This window comes from Leptonychotes weddellii, chromosome 8 (assembly GCF_054177405.1).
Source record: "Leptonychotes weddellii isolate Sample4059 chromosome 8, ASM5417740v2, whole genome shotgun sequence".
Classification (NCBI taxonomy): Eukaryota; Metazoa; Chordata; class Mammalia; order Carnivora; family Phocidae; genus Leptonychotes; species Leptonychotes weddellii.
Genome location: NC_138376.1, coordinates 126,312,941 through 126,329,653, shown reverse-complemented (window position 1 = coordinate 126,329,653; position 16,713 = coordinate 126,312,941). Strand labels below are relative to the sequence as shown.

The following is a 16,713-nucleotide window of genomic DNA, read 5'->3' as shown; positions in this document are numbered from 1 at the left end:
AAGCAGGCCAAGCAAAATATCCTGTGATTCCTATGTTCTCCTCAATGTCGAAATGGGTGGATAATTTAAAGTCTGTTCCCTCAAGAGTTGCTTTATAGGCAATTTTCTCCCAGTATCAAGGTTTGCAATTTCCATTTGGCTGCCAGTTTGCGATTAAATTCATCACCTTTATTATAAAAATGTGCTTCACTCCATGGCCTGCTGCACAAGAACTATAAGAAAAACATTTTTCACTGCTAACGGCAAAATCATTCTAAGGCAACCACCACATCCACTCAGATTCGCTTCCTCAACCTGACGTAGTAGCCTACATCACTCACAGGAGAAACTGTAACAATTCTGTAACTCACAGAACCTAATTTTTGGATAAAATGCAACCAATCTTGTAATTTTTATATTCAGTGTTATTGTGAATGAATCAACCACAAGAAGTCAACATACGGAATATTTCCAAATTTCAATAAAATGACAAAATAATTTTTAAGTGTTAGATAATTAAGTACCCATCTTCTTTAAAAGTTCATGATTTGCTTTGTAGCTTAACTTTCACTATCTGGGTAAACAGCCAATGGTCAAAAATAATTATAAGATACATAGATAGATAATGTTTATACTTATATAACACTTCTACCTAACTTTACCTTCTTAATAAGTCACAATATAAGGTTTGGAGGTAAAAGAAAGTCAGAAAAAAGACAGTATTTCCCAAATAAAGTCATTAAAGCTAGTCACCATGACATATTTAAGAACACAATGTTACTCTTTATAAGATTTAGATTTTTTCAAGATTATCTATAAAGTTAACATTTACTTTTACAAACTTGGCTTTTATGCCAAAAACTCAGAAATCTCTTAGTCCAGTGAACTTGATAGTATCCATTTCAGAATTTACAGGGGGGAAAAAAGAGAACTAAATTTCACATTAAATGAAGCCTATAATCAGAGGAATTATCAGGTTATTTAATACGTGAACCTCCAAGAAATTTCCATCTACCTGCTGGAAAATGGTGTGATCCCTTCCATCTTAACCTGTGTCTGCCTCTGCCACAGCAGTTAAAGCACTATACTGCAGTTTCTTATTTCATTTCTCTCTCCATACATGGCTCCTTAAGTACTGGACTATACCTTAATTCATTTTTGTATCCGCAGCACCCAGGAAAGTGCTAGATTTAAAAAAAAAAAAAGTTTGTTGAAAACTAAGTTACAGAAGGAGTCAGCATCAGTTTTGGTAAAACTACACAAGTCATAACCCATTAATTCTATAGTATTAGTCACAACCAACACTTTTTAAATGACATAGAATGGGGACACATGGCTAGCTCAGTCAGTTAAGCATCCAATTCCTTGACTTTGGCTCAGGGCAAGACTTCAGGGTTGTGAGATCGAGCCCCGCATCAGGTTCCCCACTCAGCGAAGAGTCTGCTTGAGCTTGAGATTCTCTTTCTCTTCCTCACCCTCTGCCCCTCCACCCATGCACATGTGTGCACACGCTTTCTCTAAAATAAATTTTTAAAATAAAGAAATGACATAGATATGGGAAAACAGATTACACCGTAACAGAGACAAAACACAAATATTATTTCATGAAGCTTTCATTTCAGCTGTTTAGTTATATGAATATGTATGTACATAACAAAATATTTCCCTTTATAGGTAGCATTCTAAAAATTTGATACATACCTTTTTTTGCCCACATTTATATCAGTTTTCTGGTTTACACTGTCAGGATATATGTACTTGTTATTCAATAAATATTAGTATTAACAATCAAAGACACTCTGGATTAACAAAATCAAAGATTTCACTTTGAGATTCCTCTTAATTATTACTTGCTCCAATGCTTTAAACATCCACAGATAAAGTGACTAAAAATTTTGTATATTCAAATCTGAACTCTCATGATGTTCAGTTAATATATTTTAATAAGAAAATCAAAGGTGTTAGTCCTTGAATAAAAATGAAATGTGAAAAATAAGACTCTCATGTCCCTTACTACCCATTAAAATAAATACATTTTTCTATGACCTAAAAACAAACTTAGGATTTTCTTTTTAAACTTTTTTTTTTTTAAAGATTTTATTTATTTATTCATGACAGAGAGAAAGAGAGAGGCAGAGGGAGAAGCAGGCTCCCAAGGAGCAGGGAGCCCGATGCGGGACTCGATCCCAGGACCCTGAGATCATGACCTGAGCCGTAGGCAGACGCTTAACCATCTGAGCCACCCAGGCGCCCAAACTTAGGATTTTCTAACTCAGATCTTACTTTCACCTTTCCTAATTACTGTCATTCTCTTACAGGATCCACTTATTCTCTACTCTCTTCCCCTTTTCACTTTTCTTTTATTCAGGATTCATGAAACAACAACATAAAATGCTTTTTGAAGATACCTCCCCTAAATTTATCACCCTTCAAAATTTAGATAAATTTACACTAGCCTATGAAACAACCTGTACAGGACATCACCACACACATAAATACTAAGTCTAGCAATGACAGAGAATCTGAACTGAGTATTTAGAAGACACTAAGTGGCTTTCTCATTTTCCCTTATCTTTACCTTAGACTTTTATCCCATTATTCTAGGGCAAATAACCTAGATCTACAAGGGGGGAAATGGAGAGCTTACTCTAACTAATGACTTTAAAATACTGTATAAAATATAGACAGTGTAAGTTCCTTTGCTATGTACACTACATTGTATCTAGACCTAGAGTCAGCTGGCTGGAAAATGAACCCAGGAAGGCCTTTTGTCTTTAACATCAGTTTAATGACAATATCACTGTATGCATTATATACTTAATTTTATTCTTATTTACAGGAAAAGTTAAAAAAACACCCTGGGTAGAGGGGCACCTGGGTGGCTCGGTTGGTTAAGCGTATGACTCTTGATTTTGGCTCAGGTCATGATCTCAGGGTTGTGAGACTGCGCCCTGTGTAGGGCTCTGCACTGGGCATGGAGCCTGCTTAAGATGTTCTCTCTCTCCCCTCCTCTCCCTCTCTCAAAAAAAAAAAAAAAAAAAAACCCTAGGTAGGTATTTCAAGTATTTAAACAAAATTTAAAATAATTAAGACTACTCACTTTAGAAGGTAGTCACAATACACCAATTATCAGTCATAACATCATTCCCCACAGAGGGGATCAGGCCCAAAGGTACTCTCTGACTGGCTAATACCACTTACAGACATATTTCTGTCACAAGCGCCAAATCAGCTACCATTCCTGAAGCCAGCAGTTCCTAATTTGTAAAACTTCATACCTTCTGTACATGAACTACACTTACATATGTAACAAAAAGATGGAACTGTGATCACTGAGATCCATTCCAACTTCAAATCTCTGAATTACAGGTTTTTTTTGAACTGGAAAATTTTTTTAATGAAAATCTGTTGGGCCTTCCAGACGAAATGCTATTATTCTACCATCCACCCATACACTTACCCTTCTTTAAAGACTGCTAACTATAAATGTCATCAAAACTTCATTTTATAATATGAATAATTGCTGTAACAACAAAAAGAGCTAATATCCTATAGATTAAAATCTAAACAGAAAAAACTCATCTAATTACTGACTTACAGATCTTACAAAACTACTATATCACTGCATCTCAATGTTTATTGAACAATCTAACAAAGATAAATATTTTTCTGCTCAAAATTCCTCTTCACCTAACAATTCACTAATTCCCAACTTAAAAATTTTAGACTTAAACCAGGCATACGTTAAAACAATCAACATTTCTCTGTGCATTATCTATTTTAAAGTATTTTTAAATTTTACATTTAAGTTGTCAGAATTGTTTTCTTTCATTTAGAAAATTATTTAAAAATAGCAATTCTAAATATTTAAATAACACTTTGAATTAAACAAAACTCACTACAGAAACCATTTGCTGCGATTGTTATATAAAGTCAAAAAGGATGCTTTTTCTTGCTTCCTTTTAGATGGAATTTGAAATAATCCCAAACTAAATGAAATTTAACTATCTTTTTCAGAGAGTACTTTGATCTGACTTGAGGCAGTATTCTCATCCAAAAATTAAGATTCCCAAACAATTATTATTTAAACCCTCTTCTCCCTAGGATCCACAGTCTTTACAATCCTCTAATATTTATCATAATGTATCCTCAGACCACTAGTTCCAAAAAGAAAAGAAAGAAAAAAGGCATTCCTTTACCAAGTAATTTCAGAAAATGCTCATTTAAACCAAGTCAGCTTCCTTTAGCAGCTCCTGGATGTTCAACATGTCACCACATGTTGAATTCACAAAAGAATATGCAGCATTTCTTTGACTACTTTTATTCTCAGACTACCTCAGGAGGCCAGTATTACATGGAACACACTTTGCAAACACTTCGCCGATAGCCTCCCTCAATTCAGGGTTAAATTAGCAGATCTTCAGTCTCTCCCATCCAGTATAAGATTCTTAGGTCTTTCAAGCCATTAGAGCAAAAGCAAATGGAGAGAAAGATGAAGGGCAAGCATATGGCAAAAACCCATGCCATACATACAAGACAAGATATGCTAGCAACTCATCTATAGAGCTTAGACTCACCAGTTCTACAAATCACACACTCACTAATTCCAGATAAACTTCCTTCCTCCAGTCACCTAAACCCAACACAATCACCAAAAGACACACAGAGAAAAGAACTATCATAAAAAGAGTGGATTAAGTATATCCAAATGTACTAGTAAAACAAAATAGAAAGCCAAACTAAGCATGCACAGGTTAAAAAAAATAAAAAAATAGAAGTTAAGAGGCAAAATACTGGGGAGGGGGAAGGTGGGGAGTAATTCCAGAAAGTCTAAAAATATGCAATAAGCAGAGCAATCTATCAATGAATCCATATTAAACAGAAATATGGAGGCAGATAAAAGGGAAAAAAATTAAGATGTAAAAAGAAAAGCCTTAAATGGGTCTACCATTATCAACAGGATGAAATCTTTTTCCAGGAATTTAAAGCTTTCTACAGAAGAGATATAGAATAATTTACTTCTTTCTCCTACCCAGAATGTCCTCTCATTCAAGGATAGTGTTCCCTGTGTCTAGAATACTACTCCCGTACCTTTTCTCCACTTCAATCCTATCTATCCTGCAAGAGCCGGGTGAAATTTTACCTCTTTTCCTGAAACATTCCATATCTCCCCGGCCTAACGTGATCTTAGCACCAGTCTTTCAACCTTTCCTGGTTATATTCCCTTATATTACTTTCTTTTCATACTATCTACCCTATTACTCAGACAACCTGAAGGTAAGGAATGAATTTGAAGCTTTGTTGCATACCTCATATGTTACACATAATATGCACTCAAATTTACTTGTGAATAGAATAAAAAATTTCAAAAAATGTCAAGTCATTAAAAAATAAGCAAAATATGCAACTCTGACATTACTCAAAAATTAAATGCCACATAATAGTAATCACTTTCCACTGGAATGCAGTATAAAATGCTGATTTCCAATTAACTACACTGCAAAAATAAAAGAGCTTGGTATTCACAGGGCCATTACAATATTTAGTAACCTAAGGCTTTTTAAACAGTGAGTAATCAAGTTCTAAAAACATTTGATATTATCACACAAGCTTACTGAAAACAAAGTGATAGGTCGAATAGTTAAGTAAATTATAATATATCTCTGTAAGATGAACTATGTTAACATAAAACTATATTGTCAAAGAATATGAAACGGCAGGGGAACATGCTCCTGATGTAATTTACTTGAACACAAACAGATAACACTACAGCAGGATCACAACTGTGTTTTATCCATAGATCAAGAAGGGAAAACGTCTAGAAAAGAATTTGCCAAAATGTTAAGAGTGATTATCACTGAATTATGGGTAATTTTTACTTTTTAATTGGTACATTTTAGTTCTTTTCCATAAGATGAAGAATACTTGCTATAAGAATAAAATCAATGTGTTTAATTCCTAATAACATATATTACAATGATTACTAGAATGAAGAAATTTATGCTTCTCATATACTCTGACTGTAAGAAACAATTTTTAAAATGTATATACACAAAATTGGCAACAGGGAAAAACTTTCCCTGAAAAATAATACATGGCACTGAGGTTCAAAGACAATATGCTAGGACACCTCTCTGCCCTCACCACCACCTTTCCCAGGACTCAGAGACCACAAACCACACTACTGTCAAAGGTGAACTGAAAATGTTTGCATCTTCAATTCTCTACATTTTATGAATAACAAAAAAGAGAAAATACTGGGGAGAAAGAAGTAAAATACAAGTTTTATCAGTTCTACAAAGGTATATATCACAGTTGATATCCTCTTCCCTGGTCTTCTACAATACAAACACTTCTCTCCTCTCTGAGTTCAATGTCAACTGATTAAGGAAGAAAAGTATTTCACAACTGATAGCGCAATTAAAAAAAAGCTCGAAATAACAACTTGGAAAATATAATTTAAATGCGTTATTAACAAAAACACTTGCAAATCATATCTAAGAAGGAACTTAAATGAGCAGTATTTCTTATTTAACAATTGCAAGCTATATTTTAAAATATATAATATTTACCTAACTAAAAAAACTGACAAGGAATGCTATAAAGTGAGATAAGATTACCTTTTTATTGCTGATAATTTTTTATTACTCTAATAAAACTATAAGCCCCAAAAGAACTTTCTCTTCATATAACATATAGTAGTAAACTATGGCTTAGGGTTTTTTTTCTGATTTACATTAGTAAACAAATCAACTGTTGGTTAAAGACTTTAGAACTGCAAAGAAAACATACAAGTAGAATACTTTTCAACAGACTTGACTCAGTTCTGCACTAAAACAAACAAAAAACCTTCAAACAACTAAGCTGTAAAGGCAGAAACTGTATTTCAGAATATTACTATACTCAATGGAATGTCCTAATCCCGTCACATTTTATAGTCAACATCTAACATATGGTCTCTTAAAAAAAAAAAAAGTTCTTTAAAGAAATATCACAACTGATTTACATGACACTTCTAAATATTAAATTTAGTAATTACTTCTCATATTCCTGAGCAACTCTCCTCTTACAATTTAAAGGAAAAAATTTCCTATTCTCGTAAAAGAGTTATTTCTCAACAAATTTTAATCACTAAACACTGTCTTTTGTGTACTAATATCTCCATCTGCTGGAACATAACTTCCTCACTATTAAAAGTTCTTAAGGAGAAAAACTTTGTAGTAGAGATTTTGCAACTACTTAGAAATAAAACCTTTTCATTAGTCACCATTTGAGGCAACTAGCAACCAATGTTTTACTTCGAGAACCAACCAATAATTAATTAAGAATAAGCATCTATCTGGCTTTCCCATAGTAACTATTTTCAGAATAACAATATATTCCCTGCTGCTGAAAGAAAGCTTTACCTAACTACGGCAGGAGAATCATTCTAAGACCAGGCTAACCCAGATATTCGTCTCAGTTTCACTAATGGTGGAACCAGATGCAGGCCCCCAGCGTGATGCCAAATCAAGTGCATAGCATCACCTATGATGTATAGATGAACCTATTCAATCCTTTAAACTTAACTTCCCAAGTACTAGATACACAGGGCATAAAAGAACAATTCCAATGATAAGGAAGTTATAGCAGTGCCATATAAAAGATGGTTCTAAATTAAAAAGACATAAAGTCCTAACAACCAGATTCAATGAGTGGGGTCCTGAGTCAGACTCTGGTTTGGACAAGCCAGTTATAAAAAATATTTTGGGGATAACAACAAAAATCTGAATATGGACTGGTTATTACATTAAGTGTAGGACTGATCCATTTTATTCAGTGCGATGCTGTTATATATATAGGAAAATGCTAGTGTTTAAAGAGATACATATATAGAGATGGAATGTCAAGATATCTCTAACTTACCTAAAATAATCAACATAAAAAAATACAATTAAATAAAAATAAAGTAAAATGGATGATGAAAATAATGAAATTCTCAAAAATCTTTGTATTTGATAACACATCTAGACTCAACAATATTAGATGAGTGAGATTTGGACAAAATTTCCTCCAACTCAAACCAATTCAAGAATTTCTAAGATTCCCCTAAACCAAAGAGTTTCTTCAATTCTCTTTAATTTACATATAAGCTTAATTCTAAGTAACCAAAATTTTAGCTGACAGCTATACAAATGAGCCCCACATGTTCTCAATACCTCAGGATTAATGTAAGAACTTAAGGGTAAGGAAAAAATAATTTCTGTATATGTTTATTTTTAGTTAAAATGCACTTTTAAAAACTCTGAAGAGTTTAAACCTAAAATATATAAAGCTCAAAATATATTTTTATTAACTATTTTGAGAAAATATAACTATTTAAAAGTTACCTAACCATTTACATTAACCCTTCACAATGCATCCAATTTCTATTTCCTCAGACCCATATATTCTACACTCATTAGTTTTCCCTCAAAGAGTTCATTATGACACCCAAAATAATATAGGCCTTCCACTGGTTCCTTACCAAGCTCAGAATAAAATGTATGCTGTTCATCCTGGCATTCAAGGCCTACCATGGTAGAGCCCGAACCTAGGCTGCTGGCTCTGCTCATAACTCTCCTCCGCATCTGCCATTCCAACTGAGTTTAGACACACTTTCTGAAAATCTTTCAATCTCCCATCACCACTGTTTTGACACTACAGCACTTTCTCCTCTCGTGGAACATCCTCCATTCTCCCATCAGTTGATGCTTCAAACATGGGTATCAGGAATGGGATGCAGTGGCTATACCTAGTACAGCTCCCATTTCCATTTAATTCATCATCATCCACCTCCTGGCAGGTACTCTTCAGAGTTGCTACCTATGCGATGAACCTCCTTATGCTAATGTACAAGTGAACCAAGTGTATATTCCTGACTTGAATCACCCAGCAAGAGTAAACCTTTATATTAAATCTTCCAGTCAGAAATGTTAGGTTTCCTCTTGAGCGGTTATTAAAAATAGTAACTGCAGTAATAATAATACCAACAATAACACTAAATACACACTAGATTTGTACCCTTAAAGAGTTAAGGCTCTATCCTATGGTTATTAAGAAGTTTAAGTAAGGGTGCCTGGGTGGCTCAGTCAGTTAAGTGTCTGCCTTCGGCTCAGGTCATGATCTCAGGGGCCTGAGATCGAGTCCTGCATCGGGCTCTCTGCTCAGCAGGGAGTCTGCTTCTCCCTCTCACTCTCCCTCTACACTCGCTCTCTCTCAAATAAATAAAATCTTAAAAAAAAAAAAAGTTTAAGTAAATGAATGAAATCCTCTAAACACTTTTACTTTCTCACTTTTAGCCTCTTAACTATCTCAAAATTTTACCTTTAAAAATTCTAGCTCCAAGAATTTGACGAGTATTTGCCCAAGTCCAACATATTACAGAATTAACACTACTCCCATTTACTTTTTCTTCTTCATGTTCACAACCTAAGGCAACACAGCAACTTTTTAACACATGGAACTATTCTGGGTTTTTCTTCTCTAGTTCCACTTATAGAGAGACACATTCACCAAAAGAAGGTAGAACTGAGGGTCTAGCTCCAACTCTGATACTACCTTGCCTTGTGATGTGGACAAGTCACAACCTCTCTAGACCTCAGTTTTTGTACCTACAATAGAAAGATTTCCCTTGATTCCCAGGTCCCTTGCAGTTCTGAAATTCCATGATCTTTTGATATTATTTTAGTTTTCCCTACACTAAACTGCATCCAAGAAATGTTTTCCATTTTCCTAGTTTTTTTATATATACATCTCCTCAAATGCTCTTTGTAAAACCATTCTGAGTCCCCATAAATTATGACACTAAGAGTTAATGAAGAAAGATTTCAAATAAAAATTTTGTAAAACTTTGCTTTTTAAAACCAGCACTTTCCTAGTACTCTTAAATGTAATAAATATAGATACATGTGTTACATATTTTTATTATATTTTTCTATAGATTTTAAACTCAAGTTAGATTAAAAGCCAAAAGTTTCCCAATAATCTGAAACTGACCAGGTGATCATGCCCAATCTTTACAACAATTTGTTCCGCATGAAAGCCAAAAGCAAGGTGTTTACTTAGGACCTGCTAATAAGACCCTTTTCCACTGTTAATACATAATCATTTCAATCCTGGGGCCAAGCAGGTATTTCATTACTTCGAAAACCGTCCTTGTTCTAGAACTTCACCAGCCCCAACACCGACTCTTCTCAAGGGTTCAAGGCCAGCTCACCTTCACTGCATGTTTCCCTTTATGTACATGTGTGCCTACATGTGTGTACACACACAAGCCCTTTCCTTATTACCATGGCCATATAACATGAGACCACTTTATGGATTTAACTACATTTTGATGTTTTTTTCTGACACTTCAGTACCCTTGAAAAGCATCCAAACTGACAAATTATGCTTTATCATAAATAACGTGATAGAAATGTTACAATAGATTCATTTCACAAGTCACAAAATTTAGTTTAATAAAACATGTACGTTAGAATCAATATACAAGGCAAACATTATGAACATAAAATTTTGTTTATTTTGCTAGACTTGATAGGATTTCTGGAATTTCAAACTAGAGTTGCTGCTTCAGAAAACTGAAGAAATGATGAAACCACTGAGTACAATCTTGTTAATTACAAGAATTCTGGATAAATCACTTATCTTCTGCAAGCTATATATTTGTTAAAAATTCACGACAGATTTACTTTAAAACATTGTCAGGGCTAAAGCAGAAAAGTAGACTGCTTTTAAGAGGGTTAAGCTTCAGTTAGCTGAAAACTTTTCTCAGGTCTATCAATCCATAAGCAGAGAGAAGCTGTCACTGCCCATCTCAGCTCTTAAAAGTTTTGGCATTTATGGGATTATGTAGGTAAACCTTTTCTCTAGTCAATTACCTATAAAAGTCAACATTCAGCTGATATGTAGGTCTTGTACTCTGTAGAACACAGTATATGGGAAAGATTCCAGGTCCCTAAGTGCTGCTTTGATGTGTTCAGGATAAATAAGGACTATTTGAATGGTTTTAGTTTAGAAGAAAGCGGAGTATAACCATATGTGGCAGTTACAGTAATTTAACACAAATAGCAATTTTTTAAACAGGGTGTTTCTTTAAGCCAATTTGAAAGTGCCAAAACTTCTAAGAGCTGAGATGGGCACTGACAGCTTCTCTCTGCTTAAGGATTGATAGGCTTTGTACAAGGACTGGCTGAAAACTACTGCCCAAGTAAAGCAATTTTATCTTTCTAATTCTCATTCACACCAAAGGTACTAAAGTAAAATGAAGATAAAAGCTTCTTGAGAGGGGCGCCTGGGTGGCTCATTCATTAAGCATCTGCCTTCAGCTCAGGTCATGATCCCAGGGTCCTGGGATGGAGCCCCTCATGGGCTCCCTGCTCAGTGGGAAGCCTGCTTCCCCCTCTCCCACTCCCCCTGCTTGTGTTCCTGCTCTTGCTCTCTCTCTCTCTGTCAAATAAATAAATAATAAATAAATAAAAAGCTGCTTGAGAACAGGCATTGCAAATGATATTTTAAGATTTCTAAAAAAATATCACTTAAAAGTACGTGTACCTTTTTTTGTAATTTCCCAAAACTATCACAAATTATTATATAATTGGCTTAATCCCATACTTTAGAGAAAATAGAAATCAAGAGGATAACAATGTCAACCTATTTATTAATTCAACAAACATCTGATAGTGTACGTGTGCCAGGCTATGAGGTGGGCACTTTCAAGGAACTAATTCTAATAAGGATAGGCAGACACAAAAAAAGATAGTATTACAACATGAAGTATGATGATAACTACACACACAGTAGTACCTAACACACACTGGATTATATTTACAGTCACCTTTCATAACACAGTCACACTAACAAAACAAAATGCATTCACTACGAAAAAAAGTTTAATGCCATGTTTGCTTTCTATTAAATGAAAAAAGCCCTGTAAAAATCTTACTTGGACCTCAAACAACGTAGGTATTTTGGGCCCCAAAACTGAAATGCCAATTTTTAAAAGGGGTATAAACATTCCCTTAAAAGAAGCATTCCCATGAAGGGAAAAATACATTATCTTGATGTCAAAAAAAAAAAAAGAGGGATCAGAAAAAATAATGAAGTCCTGTCAATCACAAAAATAAAAAGTTGGTACATAATATAATTCTAACTTCTTGGTATAGGTTTCTTTACTATCCTGATCCCTTGGCCCTAAAATAGATCCTTGGATATCTTCATAATAGTTGACATACCAATGACAGAAAGTTGCTCAGTGGACTCTCTCACTTAGGTTATCAAACAAATAAAACTCAAAAAAGGCACAGCATTTTCCATCTCCTACAAAGACAAGTTTTACTTATAATTGCACCATCATAAACCAAATTGTATTAACTATAATAAATTTCTCAAGTAAATTAAAAGATGTTCCAGTCAGAGTAAAAAAGCTGTCCCTATGATCACACTGGCGTAATTCTCTTAAGGGCCAAAAAAGGTCAAAAAACAAAACAAAAAGCTTACATGTCTCTATATATTGGCTTCAAAAAAGGTGCATGTAAAAAAAAGGTGCCTAATAAAGGCAGGGTGTATGGGTGTTGGGTGTGTGTTGGGGGAGGAAGGGAGCACACTTGTCCTTTGTCACAGGAATCTATTTCCCTTTAAAAAGTAAACAAAAAGCCATTTTTTCTTATGAAAAACTGATGCACTTTGCAATCAGCTTCAGGACAGTGACAAGTGAGGGGATAATAACAGAAACATAATGTATACAAAACATTAAAAAAAACAAATTAACTTGTATTCACTTTATATTCTCAAAGCCATTTAAGAAAAGGTGCTCATACCAAACACACTAGCAAATGCAATTAGCAAAGAGACCTACTTCTATTAATTCAATTACATTATATCCTTGGGAGTACAGCTTTTATTACAAAACACATAAATTGGATAGAGTTAAGAAAAAGGAATCACCTTCTGCCTCATTGAATATACATGCATTTTGAATATATATTCTGCCTAAGAGAGAGTTAAGCTTCAAAAGTACAGAATGAATGTTGACTAAATGACCTAGGATACAAGCTATCATTTCCATTATTACATTACAGAGCTGGTGACACCTCCTGGGTGAGGAGAAAAATAATGGAAGGACAACTGATTATAAATACCCTGTCCTTCTCTCAGCACTATTAATTCAAAGGGCCAGTGTACAACTGCAAAATCTTTCTTCCTAAAGAACAGATTAATTACTTCAACTTAAGTAAATAAAACCTGTTTGTTACAGAGATTGATTACGGTCAACAACGCTCCAGAAAAAAAATCCTAAAATTGTAATAAACTTATACAGCAAGTCCTCTCAATACAAACAGCCATATAATTTTTGAAACAAAGCATTTGTAGACAAGATTTCTCCTCTGCAAAAAAATTTTGAAGTGTAAGAAAACCAAAGATATAAGGTATTTTCAATATTGAATCATAATAAATAGAAATAAACAGTAACATGGAAAAATGTTAACTAGTGAAGCAAGTTTTCATTTAAAATATTTTTTCGCCCACATTTTTAAGGGAGAGGGAAAGAAAACTGAGGTCAGAAAGAAAATTTATTACCCCCCCCCCCCAAAGACCGTGAGAAAATGAAAATGCGTTTCTCAAATCAGGAATGCAGAATGTAATCTAACATGTTTGCTCACTTTTTCTGAGCCACACACTAATTTTTCAAGTATTCACAAAAGATTTAGGCTAGCTTTACTTATAAACCATACCATGCATTCTTAATTTTCCCATCAGCAGCTTTAATCTCCCTATGCCTAAAAAATGAAAACTCAAAATCTGATTTTAAAATCCCTAGTTCTTTCCTTTCCTTTCCCCCATCTGAAATTTTTAAGTCTAAATGATTTCATTTGTGGCCTTCTCAATTCTAATTGCAATACTTTATAAAAACATAATTTGCATTCAAGTACTGTTGTTGCATGAGTTTCATTTTCATGACAAAGAAAGTTTTTTTTAAAATAAAAAACTTGTAGTAACTACTCTTTCCCATGGATGGTCCCAGGATTCAGTTTGGAAACCTCTCTCCAGAGAGCAGTTTCAGACTTTAAGACCTTGGTTTTATGTGTAATCATCTCTACCTTCAACGAAAGATTCTTAAGTATTGGAAACAACTGAAATTACGTCCTTTATGTGAGTGGTCCAACCTAGAAAGCGCTCACAACTTAAAAGAACAACTGTGAAGACACTTAGAAGATAGTCTGGCAATTCCTACCTACTCCCCTCTCCAGACAAAAAAATAAATCCAAAAACCAAAAGAATGTCCAAAGTCAAAATATAAGCTAAAGATTAACTTGGCATGGAATTAAAATGCTCAATCTAAAACAGTCAAGCTTTAATCAACTAAGAAAATCTAGCACACGTAAATCCCAAATTTGTAACTAGCCAAATAAAAGTTCTCAGACTGACAAATTTTTTGAAACTTACTTTAAAAAAATTTTTTAATAGAATTCCTAATCATTCAAAATTTCTAATTATCAGGAAATACATCTACTGTTAAGTCCAGTACCTTGACTAAATTAGTCGTCAACATAAAATTTACAGCTTTATCTAAATTGAAAAAATTTTTCCGCCAATCACATGGAAAAGAAACATATAATTCCTAACCACAAACAGAAATCATGATTAATTTGTTTTGGACAATGACAGGCCACAAAGGGGCAAAGCAAGTTGCCAAATTTTCAGAATTAAATCATCTGGCCCCAAAAAACGTGATGCATTTCAAAAACGGTATTTTTCTTAAGTCAAATTAAGTTTATAATAAGGCTAACAATTAGAGGAAGCAGCTTATTCCACACTAAGGAATAGCCCCTTTTCCTGCATGTTTGTACTGGTCTGATAAAAAAAACAATCAAACTTCCTAGTCATTATGCTGTCCATTTTAAACATCCCAGCTACCACACAGAAACAATCTTTACTTAGGCTGGGGAGTTGAAAAGGCTAAAACTGAAGATAGACCAAGATAACGGATGGAGTAAACCACATTAAAAGAAAAAAAAAATTATTTAGAATGTATCATCCTCAGCTAGTGGTCTCCAAGTTTTAAAATGCAAATAGTTGCAATTTCCAACTACAGAGAAATGAACAAAAAACCTTTGTTAGAGATAATGACATAAGTGGAATTCTAGATTTGGAAGATTACAAATTATTGAAGCCAACATTAGAAACTTTTTAACAGAGAACTCCAAATTATCAGAGATTTTTAGATCAACATAAAAGCAAAGTGAGAAGCCTTTCAGAACTAATCAGAGAAACTCAAATTATGTATGTTTTTAAATAGGATACACACAAAGTGAAAATACTTCCAATTTTTTTATAACCTCCTGTCATTTCATTGAACATTTTAATTCAAAGAATGCAACTTTATTTAACCCTAAATATTGTGAGAACACATTTTCATTTTAACGTCTACGAAGGATTCCTTCTAAACAACTGTACTTAAGAAAAATAACCTTAAAAGAAATTTTTATAAATACTAAAACTTTTAATTTTACCAAAATATACCAAGGCAGAAAAAGCATATTATTTTTGAAATGTAATAAAATTGTTCCCATAATGTTAAAGAATGTGCTCTCGGTGTTTGTAAATATATTTTCTATTATAAATACAATAAGTCCACGAAATGACACATAAAATGACTTACTGTGATTTAAATTTCAACTAAATTTAATACAGATCAGCTTATGAGTATGTTACACATTTTGCTCCAAACATTTCTCATGTTTAAAAAAAATAACTGGCGCCCCTTAGCGCTCACATTTGGAAATACTCAATTTAAGAGTTCCAGCAATTTTTTTTTTTGACATTCCAGAAAGTTTTCTGCCTCCACAATCTTTCAAATGCCAACAAAAATAGAAAAAGCAGAACCCCTTAAAGGGACAGCTCAAGTTTTTTTCTGGAGCAATATGAAATTAACAGATTTGCTGTTTCAACAGTGGAAAAAGCCCATTCCAATAAACCCTTATTGCTGTTATGTTTAACAAATGTAAGCAAAAGCGAGGACGCAGTAATACCCAACAGTTTCGTACTTTTAAAGTTGTTCCTATGACTTTCTTGACAACAAAAGCTCCTGGGATTCTTCTTTAACCATCTTTAATCACGGAGACATTTCCGGTCTTTTGTTCTTTAGTGACATTCCAACTCTCTAAGCTTTAGATTTTTTCCCCAGTTCTACATTAAAGATCTCGAAATTCCTGTGAAAAATCTAAAATCCACTGTCAATTCTGTAAGACACAGTTTTCGGCTTCTTTTTAACAGTCCTCCGGCATTGCCTCTAAAAGAAAATTAACTCCTGGCTACTCGATTTTCCAAACAGACTTTTTTGTTGGTCGTTTTTTTCCTCTCTGGGCGTTCACAGAAATGCATAGCTACTAGAATTTAATAGCCCAGTGCATTGCTACAAGAACTTGTTAAATCCCAGAGTTGGCCAAAATTAATCTTCTTGTCATTCCTCGCAACCCTCAGCTCTCCACCAACAAAGCTTTTTTGCAAACTTTTACTCGTTTTTATTTTCGCCCTTTCAAAGTCTTGATTTCCTGTCCTACAACGTAAGGCAGCGGCGTCCTCGGGAAAAAGCTCTCCGCCGAAGTTCTCTCAAACTCGGGACTACGTTTAGATTTGTCCTCGCGGTATTTCGTATTCACCGCCCCCCCCCCCCCCCCCCGCCCAAAGTGAAGTTAAACTCCCGAACAGTTC

General features: G+C 34.1%; 1 protein-coding gene across 8 annotated transcripts in view; it reads right to left on the bottom strand.

Annotated features, from left to right (window-relative positions):
• Window positions 1-16,713, bottom strand: part of QKI (QKI, KH domain containing RNA binding) — a 158,047-nt gene that overhangs the window by 140,380 nt on the left and 954 nt on the right. The window contains exon 1 of one of the 8 annotated variants that reach the window (XM_031040343.2): window positions 16,047-16,624. The exons of the other annotated variants lie outside the window; for them this stretch is intronic. The gene's annotated coding sequence lies outside the window, so the exon portion shown is untranslated. Of the gene's footprint in view, window positions 1-16,046; window positions 16,625-16,713 lie in introns of those variants that run through there. 8 annotated transcript variants of the gene reach the window in all.